The following is an 18,487-nucleotide window of genomic DNA, read 5'->3' as shown; positions in this document are numbered from 1 at the left end:
TCTACTCTTGAAAAATATAAAACAAGAATGATTATCTTTTTTGTTATTTTCTTTGCAAGCTATGAGGTACTTTGGGAAATAAAGTAGTGAACAAATTGAAATAATTTTATTCCACTTAAAATGCACCATATAGTGCCATAGATACTTACTAGGAGAAAATCCCAAATGGAGAAAAATTAATTTAGAAATCTTTTCTAATGGGATTTGTTGGAGGAGTATAAAAAGATTGCCACTTAACAACTCTCAGTTGTAAAAATATGATGGGTTAAAGTTTGATAGTCAGCTGCTCAGCAACTTCAGTGCTTTTGGGGTAGCCCAGCAGCCCATAAATGCTTAGGCACCCCAGTATCTCCAAGAATCCCGTGAATATGTCTAAAGCACCCATTTCACGCAAGATTACCTTTCCTACATTAGACAAATTTACTTTCTACAGCTCAGAGTTCTGTTTTCTGAGGCCATTGGATATTTGGAGATCCTGTCGACATCTCCGGCGCCTCAGCACTGCCTGTCACCACATCTTATTCCCATTGTGGACCTTTCAGAATGGCTCTGACCTTCTGTTGAGTTATGCAGAGGAACCACAGGCTAAGTGGGTAGTACTGACAGATATGCATTGATGTGGATCTCTCTGGCAAAGTTAAGAACTATTTTTGGCTTTTCATTTTTAATATCCACAAATCAGCAAGAAGTGAACTGGAAAGTGAATAGCCTTCTCCAGTAACATTAAGAAGGTATACTCCTTAAAATGTTTTCTTTTTTGGAGATGTCAGTACATACAATTGGATGACTTAGCTTATAATACACCATATGTTACCTCAAAATCGAGAGCATTGGTAAAACCGTTGTGCATTAAAACTAAGTGCTTTCTTGCTTTCTTTTGGCATCTGTCCTACAATAAAGTACCTTACCTTAAAATAATCTTCCTTTTACTCATGGGTCCCACCACACTGGCTGGGAGGATGGAGTCACTCAGTGGGAGAGAAAGCCGTATCAAAGCCTATGGCTAGTTTAAGCATATTTGTATATTTGCATATTTAGACAGAGAAAGGAATGGAAAGCATTCCCCCTCCCCCCCTCTTTTCGATGGCTGTCATTTTGAGCATGGGTAGAGGTAGGATGAGGTTAAAAGTTCAGGAAAGAGAGAAAACACAGAACAACATCCTATGCACTCGCTCTAACTGCAACAAGGGGCTTAAAACCCTTCCCACGTATTGCCATATACAGTACTCACCGCAAGTAGTCCCCTATACTGTCTGGCTGTGATTACAGTTCATTTCTCAGCCAGGAGCGGGGTAGGACAGTCCCGAGCCCCGGCAGGCGACTGTGCTTTCAGCACGCTTTGCTGGATGGATGAGACCTGGCATTCCCAATTAGGGCACTCACACAATGCAGCAGCCAGGCTGGGGCATTGCCATGCAGCCCAGCTCCTCGGCGCAGGCTCCCTCCAAGAGCCCCACTCCGCCGGCACGGCAGCTCCAAGGTAAGGATCATGCTCCCTGCCCTGTATTTGGGTGCAATAACCACAAGAACATTTCTACTTGTTTTCTGTATACACTCTCCTCCTCACAGGGAAGTGCAGATTGGGATTTCTGTACAGCACCATATTGAAAGGATGGGGAAGGGGTGCTGGTTTCTCCTAGGCTTCTGAGCTGCATCAGGAGGGAGCGCTTCCAACTGAAAGGAGCAAGTAACAACCCATCGGCCAAGAGCGAGCAGACCACCCTAGGGTGGCAGGGGGATGCCTGCCTGCAGAGCCAGCAGGTATTTGAGACTGCTTGTAGTGGAAAAGGGATCTGCTTTTACTTTGTCTGGGGTGGACTCATCTCATTCCGATATAGCCAGAGTAGATTTAATAATGCTTATCAAATGTGATAAATGATTCAAACAGAAAATTCTGTTTGTGTCTGAATGACATTGAAATACAGGATTAGACAATTAGCTTGCCCCAGACTTACTAGTCTTGAATTTCTGAGGTTAGAAATAAAACATTTAGCATACATTAGCAACAAGGGAGGCCAGGACATAGACTCCGTGTTTTCCTGAGTTTCAACATTCCCACTTCCAACGGCACAAGCAACAACCCCAGAGACCCCTGCCTTTCATTTCTGCTTAATCTATATGGGAGGGAATAATTTTTGATTCCAGTTGCTGATGGGGATTTGTATAACATCTTAATTCACTGGCTGAATATCATCCTTACCTTAAAATTTTGCATGATAGTATGTAGCTACTGCCACTCAAAGCCTTCTTGCAGCTATCAAGAAAACTGTTCTGGGCTCATGAACATCACCAGCTTTGTGGATAACTGTGAGGAGCCTCATTTTCTAGAGAAATATGTTAAAAATAATTTGATCACTCTCATCTCCAGCTCCCCACCTGCAACCTGCCACATTTTAGTGGGCACTTTATCTGTTACACTGCTCCCCGACTTCTTTACCACAGTAGGGAATCTGATGGCTTTTTTTTCCCCAGTCAGTATTATTGAGGGTTTTGTTCATTGATAAGAGGAGATTTGCTGTACTGAAATCACAACAGAAAGCTTCTAATAGGTGCTGTGATAATTGTTCCTTCTAGCAAAGATTTAATTCATATGATAATCTGTCATCATCTGTCATGTCATCCTTAGTGATTTTTAATGCTATATTGATCTCAGCTTCCATAATTGGCCTCTTCAAATAGTTCACTTTCTTCTTCTCAGAAAGAGAAATTGCAGGTTTTGTTTCTTTTAGCCTCTTTTACTAACTGGTATATGCTGCCATGGAATTTAATTCTCTATAACTTCTTTTTTTTTTTTTTTTTTTTTTTTTTAACAGACTACATTTCTGGAGCCTAAATAAAATATAGTCAACTTGCATTTGATCTTGAAATCTTTCTGTAAGCTGAGATTGCTTACTTGAGAAAAGAAATAATAACTAAAGAAATTGAATGGCGGTAATTTGCCTATCTTTAAAAAGCAATGATTTGATTACTTCACACAAAGGATGTCACTCCTCATAATATCTCATCCGGAAAAAAAAAAAAAGATGAAGAATTGTCAAAAAAAAAAAAAAAAAGAGAAAGAAGGAAAAAGAAAAAGAGGTGGTTGCAGACTGTTGTGAATATCTTTCTGAACAGTTGTATTCTAACCTATATAAATCGGCAGCCACAGATGCAGTAGCTAAGCTAACAAAGACGCATGGTGCTCTGTGACCCTCATCATCCCAGTGCATCTGAAAACAGAACTCAGAACTATAAGGTTACTGTGAATGTGGAAAATGGCAGGCAGTCAGCTTTTTCGCCAGACTTAGCAAAATCGTAAGAATAAATGAAAAGTGAAAACATGTAACCAGTTCTTTGCACAGGGGTGGGGGAGAGGAGAGAATTTTGGGTCGTCTAACAGCTAATGTAAACTACAGGGTAGATTCCTTCCAGAGCTAAGCTTGTGATTACATTAATCATACATGCTAGAGCTAATGCTATACATTACACTTCCAGGATTTCAATAGCGGGTTAGAGCTATAAAAGAGGGAAACAGTCCCCAATATTGGGCACACCACTAACAGAAATAAAGAAGGGGAAAATAATTGCTGAAACAGCTAGTCAGCTGAGTACCAAGGAAATAGTGAGTGAGCAATTATCAGTTTGTAATCGATGTGACCATTACCCTCTTCTATAGCCTCTTTTTGAGCATGTCTTTTGCACCTGGCACTTCAGCGAAACAGTAGCTGAAAGAGGACTCTGTAACATGTCCATAATAGACTGCTCCCCTGCCTTCAGGAGCAAGTGGCCATTTCAATGGCTGCAGATGTTAATGTAAGAATGGACACTGCTAGGTACCATTCTCTAGTGACGCTGGAGTCCTTGTAGTCAACAGCTTGAGCTCTTTAATTCATGATACAGTCTTTATGCTAAAAGGTCTCAAGGAAACACTGATAGCTTCTGCCTCAGATGTTCTCAGCAGACTGTGTAAACAATGTGTTGGCTTAGAAGGTCACATAGATGTCCTATATTTACTTACAGTAAAGGCCTTCATTGTATTTTCTGATGTTGTCTGCCTAAATTGATATGCGTGTCAGCTGTGTAGCTTGCTGAATTCTGGGCACAGAAAAAACCCCAGCTATGTTATAACTGGTTCTCATTAAACTGCTAAATGGAATACTAAAAGGTAGCTTAAAATCAAGTGCGTTTAATAAAGCTGTATTTGAATTGGCACACATACGGGTCCCATGTGTTTTTCAGTTTGCTAGTGTTGCAAATTTATCATCTGTATTACCTATGCTTAAATGTTACTTCGCTCCAATAAAAACAGGCATCATTTACAATTTCTATCAGACATTGCTAAGTAAGCCCATGACCAGATTCGTTAGCTAACTGTTAAAGGCAACATAACACGCCCATTTAATTTACTGTATCTTAGAAAGTGATTTATGCCTTTAGATTAGATATGGGTTTGGAGGATTAAAAAAAAACAACATGGGGCACAAAGAAGGGATTTTTTGTAGGAGATACATTTATAGTTTGAACAGAACTGTACAGACAACTCATTCACCGCAGTTCGCTTTCCTTGTTAAACCTGCAGAAGTCCTGGAAACTAAATCACAAGGAGGAGTTTAATCAGTGCAATTATATCAAAATTCCATGTTGAAGAAAGCTGTGTGATGAGATCTGTTATGAGAAAGAGTGTCTTCCTGTTTCTTTGCCAAAATTTCTTTGCAAGGAGAGAGCACGGAGACCTCTGTGGCAGGCTGCTCCGGAGGGCTCCCTGCCCAGCCCAGGACGGGGGCTGACACCCTTCCAGGTCTGACTGCTTCTGACTCTTCAGATCTGCTGTTATGACTCAGGCAAGGGCAAGTCCCGACTCCGACACAGATCCCAAAACAGATCGGTATCCCAGCAAGACTGTGTAATACGCATTCATAGCCAGACTGCCAAAACTAAGCTTGGCTATAGGAATTTGGTGTCCTTGCAACTCCGGAGACATTGCATTCCTCAGATATGATAGATTTGCTGAAATAGGAATAGTAGGTTTACAGATTTGCCTGAAACCACCTTTCACATACACAGTCATAGAAGCCACTGCTCCAGTCTGGGGCCTCACCATACCTCCATAGTGCTTTGTTTGGTTGCTTACATGGAAACACAACAGTAGGAAACTATTTTATGTAATTTAGCAGTGAGAAAGAGAGCAAAGGAGCCAGCATCGTGTGATCGTCCAGCTCGCTGGACCACCATCAGGTGGTGGCTAGAATAAAATTTGGTCAGCTCTGCTTTACAGCAGCACCAACCTGCAACAGGTCTTTACCTTTCCTTTTTCAGATTATGAAGCTGAAATAACTTATTAGAAAATAAGAATCTGAATTTTAATCAATAATCATGCCCATGGTAAGATAAATTTATACTTGCAAAGGCTTCAACAGATGTTTTTCATTGTAATGGCTGAGATCCAGATTCTTTTTACATTCTTATTTTCCTTCCTTAAACTGAAATAAGACCAGAGGTCACTCCAAATTCTTCTTGGTGTGCGTGCGTGTGTGTGTGTGTGTGTGTGTGTGTGTGTGTGTGTGTAGAAAGTGGACACATGTAGAAAAAAAAAGATCCCTCTAAACAGGAAAAATAAATCAGAAATACCACAAACCAGGATAAACTCAGATTTTCTGAGTGATGCAGACATTTGGAAATAAAAGCCATCTGAAACAGTAATTTAAAAAACATTACAGCTTCTTTTGAAGTGAGATTTCTCAATGAGGAAAGCAATTTCTTTGGCTCAAGGAAGGTGCCGTGGCACCATGAAGCTCATGCAACTTTCCCAAATATTTCAGAAACCCATATAAACTCATCCAAACCAAAAAGGAAAACACAAAACAAGATATTTGACTCACAAACTAGCCACTAAAATGTCAGCTGGTTACGGATTGCTCCACCTGCCAAGGCTGAAATCTAGGACAACGATCCCAGAGGGGTCAAAATCCTATAATCCCTCCTCAGACCACAGTCCTATTAACTCTAAAACTTCCCTGAAAAAGAGACAAAATACCTATATTATACAATAAGACTAGAGTTATATGTTTTTTATGAAAACAGCATGGTTGTGGAAGGTGCCAGGCTGCTAGTCCCGGAACGTAGAAGGCAGCTACAGCTGAGGCAGAAGTAGGACTTGCTTGTTCATCAACCTGCTGTGACCTGGGGCCAGGACAAAGAGTTCAGTCTCCCTGCCTGCTTAAATCCTTGGCCCAGGAGCTTTCGTAGCCAGCAAGGGTGCTAATTAGAGCCAACTGTGGTGTTGACACACGTGTACTGGGAACCAGGAAGGGACCAACCTCATTTTCACAACAGCATCACGCAGAAAGAAGTTTTGGTTGGTTTGATTTAATGACTTGATTAGAATTTGAGCTGCTAATTTACAAGGGATAGGTGTTGTACCTGCCGCCAGTCCTCTGAACCAGCCAGCTTTGTACAGGATCAAATTCATGTAACAGTTCAGACTCAGCAGTGGCACAAATAAGGGTATAAATTTCATGCCAAGTGTAAATGACTAATAAAGTAGTTACAAAGTAGTATGCCTGTACACTGATTTGGCATTCCACGTGTGTGCAGAAGCAATTTGGTATGCTATGGGGACCAGATTCAGCCCTGGCATAAATCAATGGGACTCACATCTATTGAACACAAGAACTGAAATAGGACTCAAAAGCATTTTAGACGGTGTAGGAATTAGTGATGGGAGGGATATGTGAAGAGTGTATGGATGGCAAACAGCACAGAAGGGGAAAAGAGCAGGAAAGAAACAAGGAGAGAAGAGCGTAGAAGGTGAACAGGACCTTCTCTGTTCTTTTTACTGTTCCTTTTCTTCAACTGGAACTTGATTTTTTTTTTTTTTTCCCCTGCATCCACACTGTGCGATAAATTGGGGAGCAGCTTGGAAACACTTAAAAGCCTTTTAATGACCAGTTACACCTGATGAGTAACAATCATTCAGGTCAGTTCTGAATGAGGTCCAGAGACCTCTATGGAATTTCCATCTGCTCGCCGCAAACAGCTACAGGGGAATTTGGCCGCCACATATTCTTGGATCCATAGCGTTATAGTTGAGGTGAACTGAGCCCAATGTATACAGTTTTCTAGACCTAGTTTCCCGCAGCAAATAGACCCTGAGTGATAAAACTACAGTAACACAAACACTCAGACACATGGAATGACGGGTACTGCAAATCTGGATGAAAACAGCGCACTACTAAGATGTAAGACTGGTAGCTGAAAGCAGGCATGATTTTACCAGGTGGCTAAGGCAGTTCAGTTGTGACTCATTTTATCAGGCACACTTGCATCACAAAAAGTGAAGGAAAGCTGCATGTCTCTGCCACTCCCCTGTATAAACTGAAGCATTCCTTGCAGTGTTTATTATTGCGCTGTGCAAGCCTAGAGGAGACCAGCAAACAACGGTATTTGGTATTGCCTAACAGGTTCCAGATTATCCAAATAGTTTGCAAGTGGGCATGAGGGAGCAATGCAGAAGTTCTGCAAATTGTCACCATACATTTCAGACATTTATAAGCTCTCAGGTGTTGATCACAGCGGTTTATTTATATACTATGTGCACAGTGCTAAGGTCCTCAGCACTAACAGGGAACAGAAATCAGCTTTTTGTTATTTTTTTGTTAGATTTTTTTCAGACTGAGCACTTGCTACCACTTTTAGGCAGCAGGTTTTGATATTTTAGTACAAACTTACTGATGTCACTTTTGAACAAAATTTCACTATGCAAAGTTCTACAGACATTATAGGCACGGGCATTTGTCTCATCATTAGTTATAAATGCACCTGGATTATCAAAATACTCTCTGTTACATTTTCTGAGGCTTCCCAGAGCAGGAAATAATAAAATTCAGAATAAGGTATGGGTATGTGAAATCTCTGCTGTCAGCAAGCTGTATGACTTCACCACATCTTTTTAGCGCACATCATCTGCATTTTGTTACCAAGTCCAGTAGAATATACTTAAATGTATTCAAATCACATTTAAATTAAGTGGCACAGTTTCTGAAAATGTTTCTTTGCAACATACTGAAAGGATGTTTATAACTGATATGGTAAGTGTAAATTTATTACAATTATTCACCTATTTGATCAACATCCACGCACATATTGTCACTCCTTGCTGGAAGTTTCATCCACATATACTTTGAGGGACACATTTAAAACCACAAAATGGTGTCACATTTTGCCCCACTGCAAAAACTCATTTACTCTGCACTACTGTAGCAAACTGTAGAATAAATAAAAAGTGCTCTTGGATTCTTAAAAATGGTCAGGCATGGGCTTCCAATGGCTATTGGAAACATAAGCACACATCACAGAACATCACGATTACCCACCAAAATATTGGTAGCTGAGAATTACGAATACTTCCCTGGCAACAGGTAAAAATTAATAACAGAGAGTGAAATGATGATAAATGCTTTCCCATTGGTATATAGACCTTTAAGAATTTTTTTCAGCTCCTTCCCTGAGAACAGAGAGGATGGAAACTCAAGATGAAGAAGCTCGACTCTCTTGTGGACTACACTTACCAGAACCAGGCTGATGAGGTTGCCTTTGATTAAACTCAGAACATTTCCAAGCCAGCTTCAAATAACGTTCAGTGTATCCAGCTCCTGGCTAGACTCCATCAGAGGGCAAAGGCTGGGTTAAATGGTAGGTTACCTAACCACCTGCTTGAGTTAGACTGATCTAGGTTAAAACGTGCACTACAGTAATCACAAGCTTTTAGTTCATTAGAGTCTAGGGTAAGGCTTATGCATGAGCACACAGCAAAGCACATGCATTGTCAGAGCTGGGCTAGGAAGTGTTGCAGGGCTGCCTTGACTCTCAGAAGGCTCCATACATTCTTGACCTTTCTGCCATATAAGCAACCTAAGCAGTCACACTGATTCGCACAGTCACAGGTAATTGGGATGAGAGAAAGATCCCACAGGATGCCTGCCTGCCTCAGTTCTGCACAACACAAGTTCTTCTGTGCAAAAGTGGACATGACCCCCCTGCCAGTCTCACAGGTTATATTAAAGTTTAGTCATAATGGATAGAACAGGGGATAAGAAAAAATTGATTGGCATACAATTATGTGAATTGTGGCACCCATGCACTTCACTCAAGATTGAAGCTCAGCAACTGTATAAATGAGGTGTTTGAAAAGAATTTGGTGGCTAACCTTGAATCTATTGTCCTTAAGCAAGCAGAGATTTACTTATCATTTGTATGGAGAACATCATAAAATGGTGAGAATGCAATATCCTAAAGCCCATGCGCAGCATCTTAATAAAACAGTCTGCCGATCATGCAGCAAAATTCAAGCACCCTCTTTAGATCAGACTGGATAGACCAAGGGTAACAGTTGGTTCATTTTCCTTCACCAAACAGATTTATTGGGTACAGCTGTCTGGGTGCAGCTTCCTGGGTCATCAGCTTAGTCACCTGCTCCCAGGTCATGAAATTCCTTCATGTGCACACCATCCCTAAAATCAGAAATAACTTCTCCTCCACCTCTTCCTCCCTACCCTGCTCTGACTGAAAGCTTGTTCCAAAGGCCAACTGCTCAGTTTTATGCTGGATCTGCCTATACCGAGCAGAGAGCAGTGAAGAAGTGTATGTGACAGAGCTAGCCTGGCTTTAGAGCACATAATGTCATGTCACTGGTGATTGGGACCCACCAGGTAAGACTACCAACACATTTCAGTGTGTGAAATAACTGTGAAAATGGTGAAATCCTTTTCTTGCTACCATCTCACACAGTATCTTTGTGAAGGTCACAGGAGAGATGAGATGCAGTATCCAGTTTTACATTACTGCAGTGGGGCAGTTTGTCAAAGTTTCCCAGGAATCCCTGAGTTTTCAAAATTTCCCAGTTTTCAAATTTTCAAAGTTTCCCAGAAGCAATCAGGAGCACGTTCCAGAGAAAATCTTATTTGGCAAGCTAGCATCAAGCTGAGGAACGGATGGTATGATCCTTTAGGAAAATAGAGATAGATGGGCTGAGGTGAGTTAGACCATTTGGATCTATTATCTGATGAGAAATGAAGCCCTGAGCTGGCATCGCCTTTCCTGAGGTGGCAGAGGCAGCAGCAGATGCGAAGATGAGTAGGTGAGGCAATGAGATCAGAAGGCACCTGGTGCTGAGATGTACATCTCCTTTACAGTAAGCTTGTATGATGCTGGCCAGTTGTCCAGCTGAAATTATCACCTTCTCAAGGTTTAGTTATCAAAGCAAGAAGCTAGGTAAGACTGGGTGATGCTGGCAGAGGAGGGAAAAGTCTTCTGTTAGAGTACCTTTCCAGGGATTACCCACTAACAGGGTTTTGTTAATCTGTTTTGGATTCTTGCCTGTAGCCACAGCAACTGAGAAATCACTGCTTTCTCCTGTAACCAGGCAGAATGCTGTTCACTCTTTCTTAATAGAGGTCTGGCAACAGCCTTTATGATTTGATCATTTCAGTTCCTGTTGTCGAGCAATCCAGCCTCCCTGAAAAAGCTCCAGTGAATAAGGGAGTAACAGCCTAGCTGAGGTGTTCCCAACTCTTCTGTCTTCACCCTCTGAAGTGCCTGTTCAAGAGGTCTTCAAAGACCTCTGCAGAACTGGTCCTTAGCACCTGCTGTAGGTGTTTCTTATACAGAGGGGCTCTTCACGTGGTTCCTGTCTCTTCATCCTGGTGAGGCAGAGCGGTAGGTGCGGGTACGGGATCAGATGTTGGAGGCTGCGTGACAGCTGTGCTCCTTCAGAGCTAAACAGCTGTGCAGGGCATTGCACCAGCAAAACTCCTGCCAGTCCATGAACCCACAACGTGCATCAGGGCTTGTGGCTGCTGTTTTGTCAGAAGCACCTTGCTTTCGCATTCATATGGATGTTGCTGTGCCCATGAGAAGGCTGGCAAGGGGGACACACACACTGGATCAGGCCCTGTCCCCCTTGCTTTAGGAGCTTTCCCTTTCTGCCTGCCCCGATGGGTGAAAGTGGAAGGAAAATGCAGGGACAGAGGCAGGTTTCTCCCAAACAGTCTCACTCCTCTCCCAGCTTCTACAGAGAGCTAAAACAATTAAAAAAAAAAAAATAGAAAAAGAAATAGAAAAAAAAAAAAAAGAAAAGGGGGGGGGGAGTGCAGGGAGAAAAAGAGGGAGAAAAAAAAAACAAAGAGAAAAAAAGCCGTTGTCTTCTCACCACAGCAGGAATCACACTGTGAACAGCCACTGAGTGACAGAGCAAGAGTAGGAGGCTGAGCTTTGCTGCTTTTATTCCTCAGTGCATGTGGCTCACAACAAAGGCCATATGCCCTGATCCTAGACATCTTCAGTCTTTTAAGCAGCCTTCAGCATGCAAGTAGCTCTATTAAGCAGTATTAATTATTACAGCATATGGCTGTAAAGAAAAAAATGAGAAATATCTTATTGATCCTTTAATTAAAATACCTATGCAGCTAACCTCTTAGTGTTTGTAGACAGCAAGAAAAGATAAATTAATAGTCTTTTTTTGGTGGGTGAGTTATTTGCAAGGCATTCCTGATTTCTGCACAAGCACTCATTCTTCATAGAGCTTGGGAGAAAAGAAAAGTTTAGAATAATACCTGTGAAGCTGTGAGGTTGTCTGAATTGTTCATTTTGACCATTCACTATCAATAACACGCAATTTGCCCCACGAAATATTTTTTGCTATCTCAATGGGTAGGATAGTTTTATACAAGAAAAACAGCTGAAGAAGGCTAGGACAGGTTTGTGAATGCCACCAAGTGAACTGCTATTCAGCAAAAGACTTGAGACAGATTCTGCTCCTATTACTCTCCTATTTCTAAGGGACTATTCAATGTGAGATTGATCAAGTTGTCAGTTACAAATGACATCAAACAAAAACCTGTGTGGCTTATTGATGAGTTTATTTGCAATGCTGTGTTTTCTTTTCTTTGCTCTTGCTGAAAACCAAAGCATATTGAATTTGCTTGACATAACGAAGCTAATTCTTTATCTGCCATATTCTTGTACTGAACAATTTTATATACATTTACAAATAAAGCTCTAAAGTATAGTTCATTTCTCATTTTTGCCTCCTCAGAAATGGCAGAAGTCTGCATACTTCCTAGAATTCAGTTATATTGCTGAGCAACAGAAATGACTGATGGGATCTTTTCCATTAAAAAAACAGAGAAGAGAGTGGCTCAAGAAAAAAACCCTTGATGTAAAAAAGTAATTTTATTCCATAAATACGTTTTGGCACAGATAGCCCAGTTGATCAACAAAAGCAGTTCTTTAAAATACTAATCTTATTAGTAAAAACAAAGGAAACTCTACTACTTGCTGTCCTTGCACTTTATGAGAACTGCTCACATTTAATACAGGAAGAGAGAGACCTGAATATTTCAGTAGAAGCAAGTGATAAACAAGCAAGCCCTATTTTGAAATGTGCCTCAAATTTTGGAAAGAAAATACAGCTGAGCCCTCTTCAGTCTAGTTTGTTAACTAACCTCATCAGGTTGAAATCCAGCCCTTTCCTATAAGCACCAGGCTTTTGTAGTGTTTTCTCGACCCACAGTCAGCCACCCAGCTCACTAAGTGCTTGCATATGCATAAACAGAACAAGGCATCCTTCCCCTGTCTGCCCCCTGAAAGCCTCAAACGCTGAAGTAAAGGGGGACCTTTTAAGCAGGGTTTTAATTAGCACCCATTGTTCCTCGGCTGGCAGGACAGGCAGAAAGGCCCAGTGGTTTGAAAACTGCCATCACAGTGGGAATCTAACTTTGCAATTGAATCAATCTGCAAACTCCACAGGACTTACACACTGAAAATGAAAAAAAAGAGGGAGTAGACCAGGGCATTAATTATAGTGCTGTACTCATACTGCTACGTTTAAGGGTCTGTGAGCATTTCTCTCGTATATTTTTAAGAGGAAAATAGAATCATATAAATCCACTAGAGAATGAGACCTGGTCATACAAGTCTAAACACAAAAGTGAAATTCAGCATTAAGTCTGCCACTTGATCTTTAACTTGTAGCATCTGTACTACAGATGGTTATTTCTGAAGATGTCTGAAATGGCTAACTGGGAAAAAGGGATTTTAGGAGGAAGATATTCTTCGGCTTCAGTAGGCTTGGTATATAATAAGCAGGGGCTTAGGTTTAACAGAAATTCCTCCGCCTTCAGTAGAGAGGTGCATGTGTGATGACGCATGACATGATGCAGCTGTTCCAAAAAAAACCCAGGCTGTAATGGCTGACTTGACTACCCCAGATAAGAACTTGCACTGGAGGCTATCTTTTCAAATTTGAACAGGTAACACCTGACTGACTGCACCAGCCCAGCTCAGCCTCACTCCCCATCATTTGGGCTATCCTTGTGGCAGGCAAGCAATCCATCTCATCACATCAACTACTTATTTCTGCAGAGGGATTCTCCCTGCCTTTTCAGGGGCTAAAGAGAAGTTTATCTTTGACTCTTACTTTAAAAAAGATGGAAAATAAGCAAGACCAGTGAAGGCAAACTATACTCAAGCTCATTTATCAGTACTATCTATTTTATAGATGTACAGAGAATGCTAAGACTTTTTTTCTAAACAGAATGTAGAAAAGATGACATGAAATAACATACCACCTTCTTATACTTATGATTTTGAAAGATTCATTCTGCACATTTGTTTTATCTTTTTGCTGTGTTTTAGGAACTATAGGTCCTCTATCTCATATGAGAGGATGCACCATAAACAGTACATACATAAATAGTAGAAGAATTTTAAATACTAAAGCAAAAAATAGTGAGGCATAAAAAAATGTTCTTCAAAAATCTATTTTATGTTAATTTAATTACTCAGTTCTATGAGGAATTCTATCTACTCTCAGTGCCAAAAAATACAGTAAGGCTTTATTATCAGCACAGGTTTCCTAACTGATGGCAGCTGAGATTCCCTGACATCATGATGGGAGAGCAGTGAAAAGGCCCACTCTGAGGAACAGATATATTTACGGACCCTTTTCAGCCGTCTAGAATCTGATCTGAATCAAAACATGGATGTAGCCAGGAGCAATTTGGGAGCTACATGCAATGCAAACCTCCTGCTGATTTGAAGAACACTCTTTTAATTGCATGTTGTTTATATCTTAAAAGTCCATGAAAGCTGGCAAGGCAAGCTTTCAGAAGCTAAGTATGAAAAGCAAAATTGGTGAAGTACAAGCAAATATAAAAAGTAAAATTACCTTTTTTCTCCGTTCCTCTCTTCTTGTTCAACATGCAGGATGGGCAGAGTTCAAATAATGAGCAGCTACACAATATTTGTGCCTGCAGGCCTTATTTACTATACACAATTCATATCCTGCTCTGAAGGCAGAGTTATTAAATTCCCCATGAACCTTTTCATGGCCCTACTCACAATGTTGTATCTAAGGGCTTTGTGAACAAAATGAATTTATTTTTACAGCATGTTTCTGAGGACAGGGACACATTGGAAGAGGCAAGCATTATAATCATTTCATAGAGGGGGAACTTAAGGTCAAAAGGGCAAAAGTATTTTAGGCATGTAATGTAAAGAACCAGGACCTGGTATTTTTGAAGGTACTTCACATTAAGAAGAGCTTCATCTACTTGAAGCATGAATAACTTTGTTTACTCCAGCTCCAAGAGTGAGTATTTTTATTCTCTACAAATTTACCAAAAAGGCATGCCAAAAATATGTAACCATCTAAAAAATCTGGCTTCATTGAATGGCCACAAATCACAGAGCACCCCAAAATTTAGCAACAAGGTTCATTTTCCCCTTCTTGACATTCCTACCTGATTTACCTTTAGCAAACAAAGGAGTCCCACAAACAGGGGTGTCTTTGTTAGCTAGCTTTGATTATTTCTCAGAAAAGGTCTAGCTTTTCTATAGAGTGGGGATGATGGCCTGTGGGATAACAGCAGAGTCAAGATCATCTGGATGCCTTCACAGTGAAGCATCTACCTTAGTGTTGAGAACCAAGTTCCTGTGCAGTTAAGGGAGAGAGGTAAGTGCCCCCAAAGAGCAATTCTGAACACCTCAGTGGGGTAGATGGCTCGCGTCAGTCAGTGTGACTACTCCTGGACACCCCTATGAGCCCACTGAATTGGAGGAGGTGGGGTTGTGTAGGCAAGGTGCCAGGGTATGGTACCTTAGAGAAAGTCTGGCAGGCAAACTACTTTCTGGCATTTTTCATTTGCAACATTATATTCTCCCAAGCTGGTATTTAAAAAAGAAAATACCTTGGGAATTTACTCACAAAACTCTTGATTGAAAATAGAAATTTTCCCTTCTGTTCTCATATCAAAACCTGTGCTGGACATCCCCAGAGCTTGAAGGCTTAGTGCTGTCACAGTAACTTCTGATACTTGTGTGTATGGAAAACTGCTTGCTGCTATGGGATCTGCAGAAGCTGGAGCATATCCAGCATGGGCAGCTGTGCTGCAGGGTGTGAGAGCTGTGTCCTGTGTGCAGACAAGTGAGACTCAGAAGCACTGTGACCTTTTCTTATCCTCTAGAGAAAGATGTGCTGGGGCATGCATAGACCTCTGTCTATTCCCCGCCATCTCTATCCTGCATCCCAGTTGGGCCCAGTTACCTTAGGTCCAAATCCCCTTCCCATCCCAATTCCTCTTGCAACATTATTTTCCAACCAATCTCTCTCCCTCGTTTATTTCTGTTGCCATCTTTCTCTAGTTTTCCTGTTGCTGCTCAGCTATACAAGCCTTGTTTCTTTTTCATTCAAATACAACACCTTCTTTTTGCATGTTGCCAGGACCTGGCAGGAAAACCTGAAGGACGTGGTTAAATGGGTCTGATAGCCTGAAATGCCCCAAACAGTCTATTTCAATTACATATCCAACTCAAATGTAAAAATATTATTTGGAAACAGAGTTGCCAAAAGCTTACAAAGTTTCAACTGAGAGTGTTCAAACTAAAACTGGAAAAGGCTTAAAAACTGGCCAGATTTGGGTAACAGAATAGCAGAGCCCTTTTCTGACACAAGGCTAGTCTGAGTCACTCCCACCTTGTGTCAGAAATATGCATTCTTTTGTGTTTTGCAGGATGGGATCATTTTACAGGGACAACCAAAGGGCATTTAGCTCAGAATACCCTATATGTGAAGTCTAATTGTTTTAGCAAGGTAGAAAACTTCTAGCTGAAGAACTTCCCATCTCCAATGTTTGATGGCTGGGACATTGCTGTAGAAAATGGGACATAGATGTCAAAATCCTCTGAAGGATCAGAAAACTGATTCCAGCTTTCCAGTTCTGGAAGAAAGACCTAAATGGTAGGCTTTCTGGGGGAAAAAAATGAAGTTAGAAACCTTTAACTTTCCTAAAATTCCTCTTCACTGGCTTAAATTTTCTTGGAGCTTTCTCCAATTAGATGCTAATGGGTGAAAAAAAAAGGGAAAAAGAAAAAAAAAAAGGTATTTTTGTGTTACCTTCAGTCCAAGGCCCAGAGGTTTTTCCTTCCTTTTTCCTCTCTTCCCAGGCAATTTGAATTTTGGGGGTCCCTGTGATTGCTCACAGGAGGTGACATCTGGCTGCAAACCTGGGTCATCGGGTCATAAGGGACACAAGAGACCTGAATAGCAGTTCCAGTGAACTTCATTTGGAATATGGATTCTAACTCAATACTTGAGAACCTCAAAAACAGAAGGGTGGAGAAAATGTTATAAAAAGCAAATATTTCAGGCAAACAAAAAAAAAGAAGTTTAAAAACTATTTTCCACAGAAAACCAGTATCGGTGGAATGTTTGAGCGATCCTAATACTACTCTAGTAAAATACGCCTTTACATTGACTTTGATGTTTCATGCCTTAAACACAAATGCACCTCTTTTCTTTCTATGATATTTCTAATTAAAAAGAATTTTCCTACCACGTTGTCCAAAGGTAGAGGAAATCACATAATACTCCTACCTTTCCTTTGGGAGAAAAAATGCTAAGGAGTTTTTCATCTTCAGCTCTCTTTTACTACAGATGGTAACACGTGATTTTACAAGTCAAGGTCACATTTAGCTAGTTGTCATGGTGAATGAAAACACATGGGAAATCCGGCATGTAGCATTTAGTTTGGCTTTCTGGGAGAGGTAACATACAAGAAATTCTGTCATGAAGAGGCTGTGTTTAGCCAACCTCTGGTACCTTTAACAGTCATCTTTTTGGCACTCACATTTAAACAGAGTAACGAACCTTTTCCTCTCCACAGCTGTAAATCAATACCACCAACGTGTCCCTTAAGAAAATCATTAACAAATTGTATAAATGCCTGGCCAGTCAACAGAAGGGTTTCCATTTCAATTGTCCATGGAAAGAAAAGAAACTCTTTTTGTAACATATTCAGAGTAAGACCTGGTTGTGCATTGCAACCATTTTCAAGATACGTTATTTCAAAAGACATAACTGGCTGGGTGCTAATTTTTTTCTGGGGAAAATAGTAATCATGTATGTATCTATGAGCTCTCAATGAGCTACTTTCTTCAAAGCAGGAACTGAAAGAAGCTGAAAAAAATATGGAAAATGCAATTCCAAAACAATGTTCTTTTCAAGTATATTGAAAGGGTACATAAGAAAAGCTTTCTTAGCAAAGTAGCTGAACTGTTCAGGTTCCCCTAGAGAAACTCTTCTGGTAACTGTCTGCTCTAGGTACAGATTAAAAAGCTGGCCTGGAAAGCACAGGAGTAACAGTGTGAGGAAAGGGCAGTGGTAGCCACCAGATGAGGAAAGATCAATATATGGTTGCTGGTTGAGCTTTCTCTAGAGGCTAAAACCCATTTGAAGACATCTTACATTGGAAAGTAAGACAGTTTGAATTTTCACTAATAAAGCGGAGAAAAAGAACAAGTAGCTGAAAAAAAGACAGGCAATGTGTGATTTTTATAAGGCTGTGCTGCAGTTCACAGCAAAATCCTTTTAAAATAGGAAATTTTGGGTGAAAATGATGTAATCTTCCACTTCCTGTCACTAGTGGCAGCTCCTAATACCTCCCCTGAATCCAGCTTGGAATCATACCAGGCATTTGGATATGCTTTGACCTGGATAAGAATATCACCAGCAATTCCCTCTGTCCTAGCCCATCCCTGTGGCAACAATTACATACATTCCCACCGAAATCTGGGCTCAGCAGTTCAAAGCTTTCCATTGAAAACCTGTCTGTATTTATTGAAAAATCGAGCAATGATGTTGCCTCCATCACTTACCCTTTTTGTAAAGGGAAAGTGGTCCTAGGAAAGAAAGGTTAGCATTTCTTTGCTGTTAGGGAATGGGAGAAAAATAGAACCAAAAATAAACAAAATCCCTACCCATAAAACTAACATTTGAATAGTTACTTCAGGTAACGTGTCCATTTTGCCCAACCCCTCTGAGTCAGAAGGGTTCCCCCTCACTCCCATATCCTCCTCCCAAATCCTTCCATTTTCCCCTCTGTCCCAAGGAAGGAGTGCATTCCAGCTCTGTCAGGAGGACGGCTCCTTCCAACCCCCTTTTGCATTTTGGTTT

General features: G+C 40.8%; 1 long non-coding RNA gene across 1 annotated transcript; it reads left to right on the top strand.

Annotated features, from left to right (window-relative positions):
• Positions 1 to 1,295: 1,295 nt before the first annotated feature.
• Positions 1,296 to 4,140, top strand: LOC121085390. The gene is made up of 3 exons (XR_005827038.1): positions 1,296 to 1,480; positions 1,570 to 1,761; positions 2,814 to 4,140. It is a non-coding gene; the product is annotated as an uncharacterized LOC121085390 (long non-coding RNA).
• The last annotated feature ends 14,347 nt before the right edge of the window (positions 4,141 to 18,487 follow it).

Source organism: Falco naumanni, chromosome 3 (genome assembly GCF_017639655.2).
Source record: "Falco naumanni isolate bFalNau1 chromosome 3, bFalNau1.pat, whole genome shotgun sequence".
Lineage (NCBI taxonomy): Eukaryota > Metazoa > Chordata > Aves > Falconiformes > Falconidae > Falco > Falco naumanni.
The sequence above is the reverse complement of the archived record's forward strand: the minus strand, read 5'-3'. Positions and strand labels throughout refer to the sequence as shown.